This window comes from Protopterus annectens, chromosome 4.part1 (assembly GCF_019279795.1).
Source record: "Protopterus annectens isolate FY-2018-M chromosome 4.part1, PAN1.0, whole genome shotgun sequence".
Classification (NCBI taxonomy): Eukaryota; Metazoa; Chordata; order Ceratodontiformes; family Protopteridae; genus Protopterus; species Protopterus annectens.
The window spans coordinates 895065214-895081186 of record NC_056734.1 but is presented as its reverse complement, the minus strand read 5'-3'; the positions used below and the strand labels follow the sequence as shown (position 1 = coordinate 895081186).

Here is a 15973-nt window from a genome sequence, read left to right as displayed (position 1 = left end):
TCAATGTCAGAAGGTGTTGGGGAATGTTGATAACTGCCTCTCAACATTGCTTAGCGGCACTGCATGATGGAATGCAAAAATTGCAACACTGTATCCTTTTTGACCTTTTCACTTTTACAGACACCCTGTCTGCAGGTGTTCTTTCGGCTTCCTGTGTGGGCCACTAGTCTGGGTTTGTGAACTGCTAAGCACTGCACAAATGAGATAAGCAAAACTAAACCTGTCATTCATTGTCTTCCTCCATTTCCCTTATTTGTGCTAAGCCCCGCATCGTGCAAATACTGGCATTAAAAAAAAAAGAAAAACACTAACAAGTAAAAATTAGGTGAAATGAAGAAAAGCAATATATGAAAGAAATACTACAAAATGCACAAGAATTATTTTACACAGGTCTGGATTTAAACTCTCACTCCAATGAGCCTTCAGAACACAGTAAGGGTGTCATCCCTCTTTGCTACACAAACAGCTTTGCAGCAGGGAACTGAAATCATTCGGCATACAGCCAACTGCAGCATCATCCGCAGTACCAACAAACTATATGACAGTTATTTGTACATGTATTCATTTCAGATTTAGTGCACGGAGTGATCCCACAACCATTTATGGCTATTGCTTGCAAAAATGCAGTTCTGTCTTATCTCTATGTGTTTGTTACTCATTCTTGTCTTATCTGACCAGTAATCAGAGCCATGCAGCCTGTAAGATATTCTATATTATTTCCTTAAAATGTGTGAAGATATTAAATGTCAATAATATACAGTTGTCAACAAAAGAGGGGGAGGTTGGATGCTAATGAACAGAAAACGTGAACTGTGGGCTGCTTACTTACATTTCAAACTTTGATAAAATTACTTCTACACTTTGTAAGTATAACCTGGTTGACACACCCACTGGAGATAGGACAGTCTGCAATCCTGTCATGTTTTCCTTCTCCCTACCAGTATTTATTCACAGTTGAAATCCATTAGCAACAAACACTGAGGGAGTGTCTGCACTATATTTACATCTGCTACATGGAACCAATATCTGGTATTCAGCAATTCTAATGAGCTCTCATCTTATTTGCATCTTCATCTTGCTTGCAGCCCTGAATCTATACCCTAAAAATGCAACCATGTAGCTAGGAAAACTGAAAGTGAGAAGAACTGTTTATGTGGAGAACACAAAAGAGGATTTTACTTTGGGTTATGTCTGCACAGAAGATTATCGACCTTAAGAAGGTATGCTTCCAATTTTCAACTATATACTGCATATGTTGAAATGTCATTAAGAAAAGTTGATTTATATATATATATATATATATATATATATATATATGGAATCCGGACACTTGCTCGACTAGCATATGTCCGAATCACAAAACATCGAACACACATACACAAAAGCGCTTAACATCGACAAGTGTTTCCGTGTATGTGTGCCTGTTTCGTAGATCGGACTACAGTGCAGGTAAGGGAATATTCCCTTTTCCCCACTGTGCTGAGATCTCGGAGTGAGAATAATAAAGTAGGGGGTGTGGGGGGTGCAGGGGGGCAAGGACTCCCTGCAGAAACGTAGATTTTTTTTTTGAACTACACATACACGGAAGTGCTTTTCGATTTTAAGTGATTTCGTGTATGTCTGTTTGATGTTTTGTGATTCGGACATAAGCTAGTCGAGCATGTGTCCTAGACCTGTATATATATATATATATATATATATATATATATATATATATATATATATATATATATCTGCAATAACAAATGCTACTGTTATCTGTATGCATGGCATAGGCAAATTTATAAGGGCAATTCACTTTCTCAGATGCACAGCCTTATTAACTGTGATCACAAGTGCTAATCTTACAACTGTTTTTTTGTGTGCACTCTTCCATTATTTCTGTGAAATGGTTAATGTCCTATATTGTCAGTGACACAGGGGTGTTAGCATTCTAGGATGGACTATACACACCGCTAGGGGAGTGCTGGTTACAGGTAGACATGATTTTCAATAGCTTAAAATGGAATGCTCTATGTTAAATCTGTAGAAATGTTTCACCTGGAAGACCCATACAGATACACACAACAGTTACATGGTACAGCTGTGAAGTTTAAAGCTCATTCTATCTAACTGACCATTTGTTACTTTATCCAAATGCCTGCATACATCTGTTTCCTATTCACACAAACTCACTGTCCTTTTGTATCACCCTAGGTTTCCTGCCCCCCACAACACCCTGTGCAAGTAATGATAACTGTGCCATATCCTTGTTTTCTGTATTTTGGATTCAGGGATATATAACATTTGTGTCTAATGCTCAGGTTGCATAGATGACTTAGTCCTCAGTATATCAGCATTTGTGTTGTTGTTTTGCTAATTGTACCTTTGACACATTTTGGTCTTAACAAGTTAGACAGTTGGTAGAATCAAACATTTTTTGCAACAGTATTGTTAATGATCTTGTGAAGGTTGTGATGTCTGAAACTGAAATGTGTATCATTACTTTCTAACTTCTCTCTTTAATTACAAATGTATTGTGCTAAACGGAGGGCATGCAATGACCATCAGTACTTTTGAGAGTATAACTGTGTGAATCTTTAATGCCTGAAGCCTGCAACTTAATAATGAACAGATATAAGTCAAGTAAGTCTCTCCTGTCACACGTTAAGGTCATTTCTGTACAGATTACCCACCTTTTACTTGCTTACACTACCAAGAACTACCAAGTAACAACATGCAAAGACATGCCAGTAATTCATATTAATGCACAATACACTCCAGGTTCAACACTTAACTTGTAAATCCTGCAGCTGCAACAGTTTTGCTTCAGGACTGATTCTGTCTGATGCTAGCAGTACATAGCCATTACATGGGTAGGTAAATGTTGAGAGCATTGCCTGGCATCAGTGTTATTATATGTATGTGCATAAAAGGAAGGTTTTAGCCCTTTAGGTGGTGAGTGAGTGTGCTATGGGTAGCTTCTTTGCCAAAGTAAGAGTATATTGAGCACACCTATGTCTGCCTACACCCACAGCAGCTGCTGGTTTCCCCTCTGATTCCCCACCTGTTTGTGGCTGTTGTGACCTTGCTATTGGTGATACAATGTGTGTCCCTTCCCCTTATTGATCCTACTGAAACTGCTTCCTCAGGTTGATGTTGTGTAGCATGGCACATACATAGAATATTTCAGTATATGTGCATGCATTGCACAGCAGGGTTCCCCCAGCTGTATTTAGGCACTAGAACAGTGACTTCAGCAGCCCAAATACAAGTTCTATGATATTTCTGGATTGAGCATGTGTCTTATTATGGCATTCTTCAGTGGGGGTACATGCATTTCTGAGGTTTACCTTTATTTTGCTGAAAGCCGTATATGCAACATGCAAAACATTGAAAGTACGGCTGCAAAGAACCACAATGCTGATTCACCATGTGTTTGAATGGCAAATAAGCAAATGTTTTTTTCCCATTCAAACACATGGATCAAATGTCGGAAATGGTTTTCCAGCAAACCATTTTCGACATTTGATCCTTCGATGTCTGTATTTTGGCATTATGGTTTGCGGAAATGACCATTCACATAAATGCAATTCAGTCAATCAAAAGTAAACCTATTTCTGATGGGTGTCAGCCACCATTTCATTGTATAAACTGCATCCCCTAGTAAATGACCCTGTGGGATATCTCCCCTAGTGAACATCTGATACAATTGGGAGATGTGCCAGATATGTGAGTCATGGTAACTGCTTGGGTTGGCGGTACACACATTCAGGATGATTCTGTTGGCACTATACATGACTTGGCAGTTAATAGGGTGGAAGCTCTTTATATTTCTGTTGAGCCTTCCCTGTTCCTCAGGTGATGCCTTAATTTCTATATGCATACAATCTATGGCACCCAAAGTTCAGGGTAGTGTGCTACAGGGTAGAACTCCTGCACTTCTGTGGTCCTATCCTCAGGAGTAAGGAGAAAATATATGTGGTCACTGGAAAGTTGGAGCATATCATTCAGGAATTGGTGGAGGATCCTGGATGCTAATACCTATGACACCCTAGCATGTCCCATGTTGGTCTGTGAAAGGTTCCTGTAGCTAAAATTCTAAGTGCTATACGTATCTTTGTCTCCACTGGTATGGGTTCCCATCGATTTTCCCTGGGTCTGAGTTGAGGATGATAAAGGTTGCAGAGTTTCTGTAGTGTTTCTCTATCTACCCTGTAGCACTCCACAATTTACACAACATGCAAGTTTTGAGAAGTTAACCTGGATATGAAAACCCTTCTCCTTCTTGGCAGTGGTCTATTAGCAGCAGTAGCAACATAGATTTCAGCCTGTTGCACATTCACATGAATTAAAGCAACAACAGCCCCTATCATTCTTTCTGTGTAGACTCCTTTCTGTGGCTGTATTCCAATAGGTTTTGGAATTCACAGGAAAAACAAGCACTGAGTCTACACTGTTGCTTTATAGCTTGTTGAATAGCTCCTTCATCTTGGATTGGTTGATTAGCATACAATTCAGCAGCTTATGCTGTAATTAGCATGCTACTGTGTTTACATTGTTTGCATGGCTCTACAATCCATTATAGCTACTTACTGAATCCAAAGCAGTGTGCTACCATGTACTGTGTAAATGGATGATGTAGGGTTTACTGAATTTGGTCAGTTATTCCCACCTTTTATTTGCAATAGGTTTTGTGCTAAGTATCTAGTTCCAGCTTTTGTGTTACATGCACACACTAATGTCTGGCAGGTTGACCTTTTATACAGTTGTTTCTTGTCATTTCCATTTGAGCTAATGTCACATCATACAAATCCTTTTGTTTTATTGAAAGTTCTAAAAAAAATAAAAAACAAAAACACTCCCAATTCACCCCAAAAAACAATTAACTTAATATTAACACACAATACTATGTACATCTTCAAATATTGAATATTTACATTCCTAATAGGAACAATGGTCCCAAACTGACAGCCACACTTATGGACTTGGGTTAATCTAAAAGGAAGGATATCCATGCTAAGGTGCATGGTACAGTCTGTGCTTCTACTAAGTGCTGTCTGGTTTTGTCTTATTGTTATTGCTCTCCCAGAATGAGAAACCATTACCTCCTAACCATTGAAAGAAAGCTATTTAAAGAAAGAAATGCTCCATTTTTATTTCTCTTTATCAGATTGTTTCAATGGAGACATGAGAACTAGATACAGAGTTGTTTCTACAAGTATTTATTTATTTATTTGCTAGAGGAGACCTTTATTATATTCAACAGTTTTTTATTTATTTGCTTTCTCTTAAAACTCGTCACTAGATAAAGCCAAGATCCTCAATCCAGTCATTCCCCTGTGCAAGCATTAGAAATTTTACTTGTATCATATTTTTTGAACAGACATTTTTTTACATTGCAGTGTCTACATTTCTTAAAGCTCAACAAGGAGAAAGACAAAAGAAGGAAACAACAGGGACACCTGTTTACTTTAGTATTCCCATTACTCTTGAAAATAACTGAGAAAAATTAACTTTTTAGCATGCAGATATCATGCATTATACAAATAATACTGTTAAGAATAAAGGTTTATTTTACTTACAGTTAACTCTTTCTTCCTCTTCCCCTCTCCTAAGTGTTCCTCCAACCATTAATGACATGAAGTAGGGCATATACTTTAGAGTCTCCTACAAATTTAACAAAATCAAAAAAGTCCAATATTTCCAGGTTTTCTTGTTCTGTCATGTTTCAGGAATATAACTAATGCTTTATACACCAACATTTATTTGTCAATTTCTGAGTTGCTGGTATATTCCTGTATGTCTCCATCTCTGAAGTCCAGTTCCTGATTCCTTTCCAACATACATTTGGATCTCCTAGTCAACTATTGTCTCTCAAGCATTTTCTGTTGAAACACTGGAAAAGGTTTTACTGGTGCAGTCTCTCTGTGGTCCTTATTACCAGAAGAACTAGAAACAGAATCTCCTTCTGTTTCACAGTTCACTATTTGTTGGACAAACTTTTGTATTTCCTCCTTAGCATGTTCTGCAGGAAAAAGTGATTTTGTCTGTCCAGGAAAGATAATTCTGAAGATAGCTGGATATAACAGTTTGAATCCCATGCCTGCTTCTTGACATTGCCTGATTAGTAAAATAAACTTACTCCTTTTTTACCTGGGGTACAATGAGTAATCATTTTCCACAAATACTCTACTGTATCCAACTTTTATTACTTTGTCCTTCTGCCACAGTTTTGTGAAGGTCAACTCCTTCCAATGGAAGGATTACATCTTTAGTATTAAAGGTCTAGGTTGATTTTCATGGCTAGGTTTGGAGCATACACACAATGTGCCCTTTCAATTAACAATTCCTGCTGTAGAATACCAGTCCAACTCCTTATTTGTGCTTTCATACAATTAATACAGGCTGTTCCTTCCAGCTTCTCTTGCAAAACAGAAAACCTCAGGTTTTCCCTGTGTGCTCTGTCCCCTAATTCTATTATTTTTTGAAATATCTCTTCTTGGGCAGTTTCATATTCAGTCAACCTTTTCTTCATTTTGACATCTGAGTTTTGCAGTTTTTTCATCTCATTTGAATACATATTTAAAGCTTATTTCATTTTATCCAGTCAGTTATTATTTGAGTTGATATACTCCATCAGTATTTCATTTATTTTAATCAGCTTCAAGTACATTTGACTTATTTTTTTTTCTCTAGGTTACTGGAAGTCATGTCTTGCAACAAAGCTGGAGCTTGCAGTGCTTTTTGCTAAACAGATGCAGAATTCTTCCCAGTGCTTTTTCCCCACCTTTTGTGGATGATTTTCTTTCAGGTTCTCTGAGTTCCTTTTTTGCTGGCATCCAGGCATTGCACTTACTAGCCAGTTACTGAAAGTTACCCCCAAAAATGAGTTCACTGGCTGTCTCTTCTGAGTGCCTGTTTTCACATAGGGAGAGCTGAAATTAGTTGTTAATCAATGTGCAGCCATCTTGGAAGCCCATCCTATCTTGATCTCATAAAGGCCTTTATCACTATCATCATGAAGGAGTTATAAACAAACTTAATGTACTCTGAGTCAATGTATGTGTAGTTCAATGGACTGACAACTTGTTTTCCTAGAACCCATCAGGTAAAGGTGTAAGGAACTCAGCTCACCCACTGAAGTTACTAGTGCAGTGGTTTATCATTTCCTTTTTAGACACATGGGTTGACAGCAATATCCACTGGTTTACTAATTTTGCTTATGACTGCAAACTGTGGGGCAATGTTGCTGTTTCCCTAAAGATACAACAGTTCTCTAAAATGGTTAGGTACAACCTATAGTTGGTGCAAAAAATATATGGCCTTTGGTGTTAAAAGCTGTACTATAAAATAACTTTTGGGAAGGAAATAGTGCCTGCCACCTACTGTGACAGTGGAGAGTCACCTAGTTTGTTGAGTGGCATTTAATCAAATATAGATTCATAAGTTAGTACTGAGCTAACTGCCCTTGCAAGTCATTTTAAGCCTAGCTGATTATCCCTTGTGAGACTCAAACCCTGCACCTTGTGTTTGTAAGGCAAACACCTTAACCATTAGGCCACCCTCCCTCCCTTCTTGTTAATACAGTGGACCTTCTTGAAAATCTTCTTGCTGCTTTACCCAATTAAGGGTCACCACAGCAGATCCCCTGTCCGCTCATGATTGGCAGTAGAGTTTTACGGTGTCGATTTGTCAGCCCGGCGCCCAACCTTCCACAGAAGGTACGCACATGCACGAACTCACGCCTAGGGCCAATTTAGAGTGTCCAATCCACCTACAGCATGTCTTTGGAATGTGGGAGGAAACCCACACAACCACAGGGAGGACATGCAGATTCTGCACAGAAGGCACCCCAGACAAGGATCGAACCGGAGAACCTCTTGCTGTGAGGTGGCAACGCTAACCACTGTACCACCATGGCTGCCTTTAGCCTACAGCACCTGGTATTCCCAGGCGGTCTCCCATCCAAGTACTAACCAGGCCCGACCCTGCTTAGCTTTCGAGATCAGACAAGATCGGGCACATTCAGGGTGGTATGACTGTAGACTGTAGGCTGTAGTATATACAAATCAATGCACCAAAACCACAGAATTCAACCAATAAACTCCAGTAAGGGAGTATTAAATTGACCTGCTTCACTGTAGGAACCATGGTAGTGCTCAATTCCCAGTAGTGCAGTTGGGAGGTTCAATGCATTTCCCATATTTTTTTAAATAAGCTGAAGTTCAGTGGAATTGTAACTTAATGAAATGAGATATATCCTTGGGGAAAGCCAATTAAGTTAGAGCCTGGTATTAAGAACCAGCATGCAATCATACATAGGGATCTCTCCTTTAATAATCTGCATGTTGTCTCAGTCGAAAGAAGGACCTTTAGTATGAAACATATGATACTTAAATGGCATTCCTAGCCATACTACAGAGGTAATTATTCTGATGTACACTTCAGTGACTATTATGTTTATTCTAATTACTTGTACTTTTGCAAAGTGTGATATTAATTTCTCCATATTTGTGATTTTTACTGCTTTCTCACTACACCTATGGGTGTTTTATTAAAAGATGAATTGCCATTGGCTTTGATGCCTTACCTCTCTGTTGTTTGGAGCAATAACATTTCCCTTTACATATTAACATTAACATCTAACTTCTTTTACATGTTATGAGCCCCCCCAAAAAATGTTTCTTGTTGTTGGGTTTGAACTGTGAGGCAAATTTTGTGCAACATATTCAACATCTTGTGGTAAAGGACTGGTGGGTGTATTCAACTGGGGTATTCGATATTGAAAGCAAACATCTATTAGTGCTTCTTACTAGTGGGCTTTCTTTACTTCTTTCTTTCTCTTCCATTTCCAGGAAAAACTTGATATTATAAAAGTTTTATTATATTAGCAGACCATTCTGTATAGCTGTATGCTCTCATTTTTCATACAGAAAGGTAGTTGAGTATACTGTTCACCAAAGTTGCCTCTTACCTTTAACTTTACATCAGCCATGTGTAAACATAACCGATTACTCTTTTATGATGAGTTAATGCTTTGATGCTGTTTGGTGCACAGAGTGCCTTCAGAGTAATCTAATATAGTTGTCAGCAAAGAGCATTGTTTGTGGGGTCCCAGTAACTTTAACTGACTTGCATTGTTAATTGTAGTACAAGTCCTTCTTCTTTCCACACAGTCTTATACTGGTATACACATACGTAAGTGGCTTCTTTCTTTACTAGTGTGGGTTACATTTTGATTTTTTTTACTTGTACTTTAATTTTAATGAATCATGTTTCTCTCTGATACTATGTATACTTTATATTACTTGATATTTAATTGACAAGGCTATAATTCATACCACACCTTTCGGCCACCTAACCTGGACCAAAACACTAATGGCGGAGGCGTATCCATATTCATTAAGGAAGTCCACACCTCCAAGCTAGTTGCCCAGCATAATGCATCCGAGATTATACAAGTGCAACTAACTCTGGGCAAGACCGCAATCCAAATTGTAGCTTGCTACAGACCCCCCATCATGCCCCTGGATTCCCACTCCTCTTTTCATGATACACTAGAAAATATTAGGGTACAACCCAACACCCTAATAATGGGTGATTTCAACTACCCCACCATTAACTGGGAAAACTACTCATGTACCAGCTCTTTTGTTCAACGTTTTCTGGAATTCATAAATTTCAACGCCTTGGATCAACTTATCCACACCAGGGGCAGCAATATCCAACACCTGGTCATTACCAATATGGGCGACCGGTGTTCCACATCAGAGGCCAATTCCTCATTGGTCATATCCGACCACAAGCTAATCATCCTAGACATCCACATCCCGCCACCACCCCCCATTAGGGAAACAACCGTAAAAAAATTCTCCAAAGCCAACTTCACGCTTCTTAAGACAGAAGTGGCAAACTTCATGACACCCATGCAGATGGACAATAGAGGTAAGACTGCTGAATCCTACACAAATACACTTTATAAGCACTTACACAAGTGCATGGATCGTGCTATCCCTAACAGAACAAAGATACTATCCTCCAAAAAAAGAAGCCAATCTGGTGGTCTTCTGCCATAAATAAACTCTACAACAGAAGAAAGAAACTGCTGTAAAAAAGAGCAAAATCCCATGATTGGAGGAACTCCCTGGTCAGCCTCAGTAAGAAGCTGAGATCCCTCATAAAATCCTCCAAAGCTAGTTATGAAAACAAAATCGCCACTAATTCTAAAGACAACCACAAAGCATTCTATAGCTATGTCAAGAATCTCAATGGCAACACTCAGATCTGCTCTGAGTTACAGCACAATGGCACTAAATATACAGAACCAACTGATATTGCCAACATCCTGATAGATAGGTTCAGTGCTAACTTTACCCCCCTCTCACCCCTATAGGGCCCATCTCTATACCGAAAGAATGCAACGTTCCTGTAATCATGGCTGCACAGGTTAAAACCTCACTCTCCAAATCCAAGACCACAGTATCCATGGGACCTGACAACATCCCAGGCTGCATTCTGCATGAACTACAGAATGAACTGGCACCCCACCTAAGTACCATGTTCAGTCATAGCCTCACCTCAGGCTTTGTGCCCACTGAATGGCGCACTGTGACAGTTATCCCACTCCACAAAGGGGGAGCCATGATAGACCCCGGGAACCACCACCCCATTAGCCTGATGAGCCTGGTCTGCAAGGCCATGGAATGCATTTTCATGGAACTCATAAAGAAAGACATTGGCAATCTCCAAACTCTGGACCCCACACAGTTCGGGTTTGTAAAAGGCAGATCATGTCTCCTAAACCTGATAGACTTCTTTGAAGCAGTCAACAAAGCCATAGATGAGGGTAAGGTGGTTCACACAGCCTATCTAGATCTCACCAAGGTTTTTGACACCATCCCCCACTCTGGAATTATAGATAAACTCACTAAACTAGGTATAAATCCCTATGTCACAAGATGAGTTGCCAACTGGCTTACTGACAGAACCCACACTCTGAAAGTAGCAGACTCCAAATCCGACTTCAGACCAGTGACAAGTGGAGTACTACAGGGTTCAGTCCTGGGTCCTCTCCTGTTTGGTATCTACTTCTCTGAAGTATAGGCTAACACAGAAGGTCTTTGGCTAACTAAGTTCACAGATGACTGCAAACTAGGAGCCATAATCGAAACTCCTAATGATGTGAACATCCTACAAAACGGCCTCACTGAGACTGATGCCTGGTGTCAAAGCCATGGCCTCAAGCTCAATGCCAAAAAGTGCATTGTCATCCCCTTTGGTAAAAACTCTGTACCCATGAATTACCACATAGTCGGTAGTCTACTTAACACTGAAAGTGTGATACGAGATCTTGGGACACAGGTGGACAGTAGTCTCTCCTTTGATAATAACATTGCCACAGTGGTCAGGAAATCCTCCTATGTGGCACAACTCATCACAAAAGGTTTCTCATCCAGAAAAAAAGAGGTCATTGTTCCCCTCTACTCATAACTCATTAGACCCATTATAGAGTACAATGCCCCTTTTGGTATGTACCTCACAAGACATCTACAACAAATGGAAAAACCGCAGAAATACCTCACAAAGAGGATTACTGGCCTCAAACAGATGCCCTGTGCAGACCATCTAAAAAAACTCCAGCTTTACTCCTTCGCATATCGCCTACTCAGAGATGATCTCTGCCTAACATACAAAGCTATGTCAAACCCAGAGCTGTTGGATATGCTCCACTTAAAGAAATCCCAATCCCTCTGATCTACATGCTCTAGGGACTTAAACCTTGTCACCACAATAAACAGAACACGCTGGAGGGATAGATTCCTGTCCCAGAGACTTCCCATACTCTGGAACAAACTACCAATCTATGTCAAACAAAGCTCCTCATTAGTACTCCTCAAGAAAAATCTTGATGATTGGATGGGAAATAGGAAATTCACCCCGGGGATCACTTCTGTGGCTCTGCTTGACAGGGGCAGAGAAAAATAATTTTCTTGGGTGGCGAAAGCCAGGGTAACTTTTTGGCTAAGCTTATATAGGCCCTAGGGCCAATAGCCTAGTACCTACCGATGAACCTATGTCACAGTATGAGTGTTGCTGCCTTTTTCATTACATGATTGGTACTGGCAGTCTGTTAAGTAAAAGCGTTGAGTGCACAGCTTATGGTGGGTGTTCTTCATTGATTATTTACTTATTTACTCATTTTGCTACTATTGCTGCACATATCTAACTCTAAATTTTCACATTGGAAATATTTAATTTTAAAGGTTTTCTCAGCAAAGTTGCCTGAAGCACCAGATATATCAGCCTTTACTTGATGTTGGCTGCACATGTGTCAACTATTTGTTGCTTGTCTAACATGGAGTTGGTGGCAATATCATTCTTCCTTCCCCTCCCACACACCTTTTTGGATCATCACATTTATGCTTACCGTACACACACCCATTATTTATCATAAGCCTAGTACTTATTATACAGCAGGAACTTCTTATTGTAACATTTGTTAATGTCTGTTATGTACTTCACAGATAAAGATTCTAGTTGTCTACTGATGTACTATGTTCTTCATCTGTAAATATGTTGTAAGTAATTGCTATGTTATATTGTTAATCGCTATGTAATCCAATGTAACTACTGTCGGTTTATTTTAACTGTGGAGCTTTTCTTCCCGGGCCTCCACTGAAAATGGACCTACGTCCAGTCGGACACTCCCGGTCAACAAATGTAAATAAATAAATAAATACATTTAAAGCCACTTTATAGACATACTACTTAGGTGTCCATAATCTTCTCGCTTCTTAAGAAACAACTAACCCCTATCTCACATACTTTAACCCAATAATATTCACTGTTTTTTTCTCCTGCTCCAACCATAGGAATTGCTACACTAAAGCTAAAAATGTGTGTGTTTAGCCCTTTGACTTCTCTTTTTCTTTTTTCCTGATTATTTTATTTGAGATTCTCTTATCATTGATAATTTAATGTATGTCTGTCATACTATCTACAGCAATCAGTAAAACGGTGGATTAAATAGTAATGTGAGCTCTGTCTGTATCACTAGTAGCATATGACTGTTAAGTATTTGAAATATCTTACATTCTGGCCTTATGCCTAAGACGTTTCACAATATTTAGATTCTACTCCTGCCAAACATCTTCCTGCTTTGTCATAGTTAATTTATAATTATTGTGGTTCACTTTAGGCCAAATAGCTGTCCAAGGCAAGGATCAAAAGAACTGTGGAAAATCCTGTGAATACCATCTGTTTCTACCCTACCAAGTAAAGGTTTGGAAAAGGAACAAGTTAATCCCACTGACTCATCTCTGTTTTTAACTACACAAAGGCTAGATAAAATGGTGTTGTAAAACTCCCTAGTTTTCTAACAATTTAGTTAGGTGGTCTGCTCTTGGCAATTTAGTATCAACCACATAATAGGTTCATAGGTAAATACCTGGCTATTAGTCTGTAGTCTATTAAAAGCCTAGCCCATAACCACAGGTCAAAATTAAACCATGCACCTTGTATCTGTGACGTTAAGACCTTACCTATTATGCCAACCTTCAACCCATCTCGCAATGCTCTCTGTGCACTAAAGATAACTATAATTGGACCACAAGTGCTCCCAGGAATCACCTCTTTAGTCAATGGGTTCTGAAGCCTGGTGAGTAAAAAAAGCTGCAATGCCAAGCAAGGAGGTAGAAAGATAGAGGCATATTAGAAAAAACCCTAATGAGCAGTGGGTTGGATATACAAAAAGGTATGTGGTGCAGAGACAGCAAATAAGAACATTCATTTTGCCCTGTAGTCTAATAAGAAAGAAGTGATGCCTCTGGTAACCAGCATGGATTTGTATGTGTAGTAGAGCAGATGATTGAAAATGGACCTGGCCCATATTTCTGCCTCATTAACTTTGTGATGACTGACCCATAAGTCTCACTAGTCTCACATGCAAAGCCATGGAAAGAATTATCATGGAAATGATCGGTAATGACATAGGAAACCTCCAGACACTGTACCCAACTCAGTTTGGTTTGATCAAGGGCAGGTCATACCTATTCAACTTTGTAGACTTCTTTGAGAAGGTCACCAAAGCAATGGATGAGGGCAAATTGATTCACACTGCCTACCTTGACCTGGTCAAGGCATTTCACACAGTCCTCCAATCAGGCATTGTTGACAGACTTGAGAGGTTAGGCATAAACCCTTATGTCACCCAGTGGATATCCAGCTGGCTCACAGACAGGACCCAGGATGTTAGAATTGGGGCGTCCACATCTACAAAGAGGCCAGTCACAAGTGGAGTTCCTCAGAGATTGGTCCTGGGGCTGTTCCTTTTTGGCATTTACTTCTCTGAAGTCAAGGCTAGCATCAATGGCCTCTGGCTGAATAAATCTGCAGATGATTGCAAATTAGGAGCTATCATTGAATCATCAACTGACACAAATGTTCTCCAGAAAGGGCGAATATAGAGAAAGAACTGATGCCAGAGCCTTGGACTAAAACTGAATGCCAAAAAATGCATAATAGTATCCTTTGGGAAATCATCCACCTCTGGTAACTATCGTACTGACAACACACCCCTAACAGATAACTCAGTAGTCTACAGTAGTGAAGAAATCATTCTATGTTGTGCAACTTATAAACAAAGGTATCAAGGTCCAAGAAGGTCATTGTTCCATAGTATTTGGTATTTGTTAGACCTATCATTGTGTACAATGCCCCCTTTGGTATGGCCTAACCAGGCTTATCCAAGAATTAGAATGTCCACAGAGGTTCCTCACTAAAAGAATACAGGGTGTAAGTAACTTGTCTTATGCAGACTGATTCAAGGCTCAATCCCTGTATTCTGTCTCCTCAAAGCTGTTGAGGTGAAATCTATGCCTGGCATACAAAGCATTGTCAGACCTCCTGTATATCAGCAAAACAAACAGCACCAGAATTACCCATTCTAAAGACTTAAACCATGCCTGTAATACAAATAGGACCTCTTGGAGGAACAGGTATGTATCCCAGAGACTAACCCTCCTCTGGAGCAGGCTTCCCATCCATGTGAAGCAGAGTTCGTCTCTAACACAATTCAAGAGTAACTTGGACAATTGGATGGGGAACAGGAAATTCATCCCTGGTTTGGCACCTATGTCTTTAAAGGACACAGGCAGCTTGTAAATGGTTCATCTCCCAGGCACCTGCTTGTGAATGTTTCACCTGCCAGTCCCCTACTTACACTTATTAAGGGTACCAGAACTTGTCAAAGATTTGAGTTGCATGGCTAAGGTTAAAAATGCCCTTGTGGTCATTGTCTAGTAAACATCTATGAACCTAAATACAACACTGGTATGTATTGAACATAAAGATCTAGAAGACTCCAAACTGCACGAATAATAATCAAAGTATCCGTAATAAGTACTCACTCTTAGAGGGATGGGTGCTGCATTAGGGACCTAATATATTTGGCATTACTGAAACATGAGCCAAAGATGAAAGTTGCTGCCTTTAAGCTATATTAAGGGCCATTTCCAAACAAGAACTGAATGGGAGCCTTTAAAGGAAAGCTCCACTCTAAACTGAAAAAAATGAATAATATATAAAAACCGTGTCTTTAAATTTTATGTAGTTTTAAGACATCAGAATCATTTTAAGTATTATTTTTGTTTTATTTTAATGTGTCATGTTCCAAAATGGTCATCATATGGAATGCCATTCTGACATGATTTTGCTTTTCATTACATCTGTCTTCCTCCCAGAACAGAGGTTGGCTCCTTCTAATATGACACTTCCTAGGCATCATAGTCTTTTTTTTCTCCATTTAGTTACAATGGCAGTGCTGTGAATTGCTATTGGTGTATTTTAGATTGTGAAAGCAAAGTCAGTAATCCTTTTAACAAGTGCTTCTTTTGAACTCAATTACTTCTAATCTGCATTTACCTTAAGCTTATAAAATCCTTTCTTGGTTCATTGACATTTTCTTTAATGCAGTTAGAAAACATGGTTTTAT

The 15973-nt window shown here is 39.3% G+C and overlaps 1 non-coding gene across 1 annotated transcript; it reads right to left on the bottom strand.

Moving 5' to 3' along the window:
• Positions 1-7910: 7910 nt before the first annotated feature.
• Positions 7911-8029, bottom strand: LOC122801471. The gene has a single exon (XR_006364742.1). It is a non-coding gene; the product is annotated as a 5S ribosomal RNA (ribosomal RNA).
• Positions 8030-15973: the final 7944 nt, after the last annotated feature.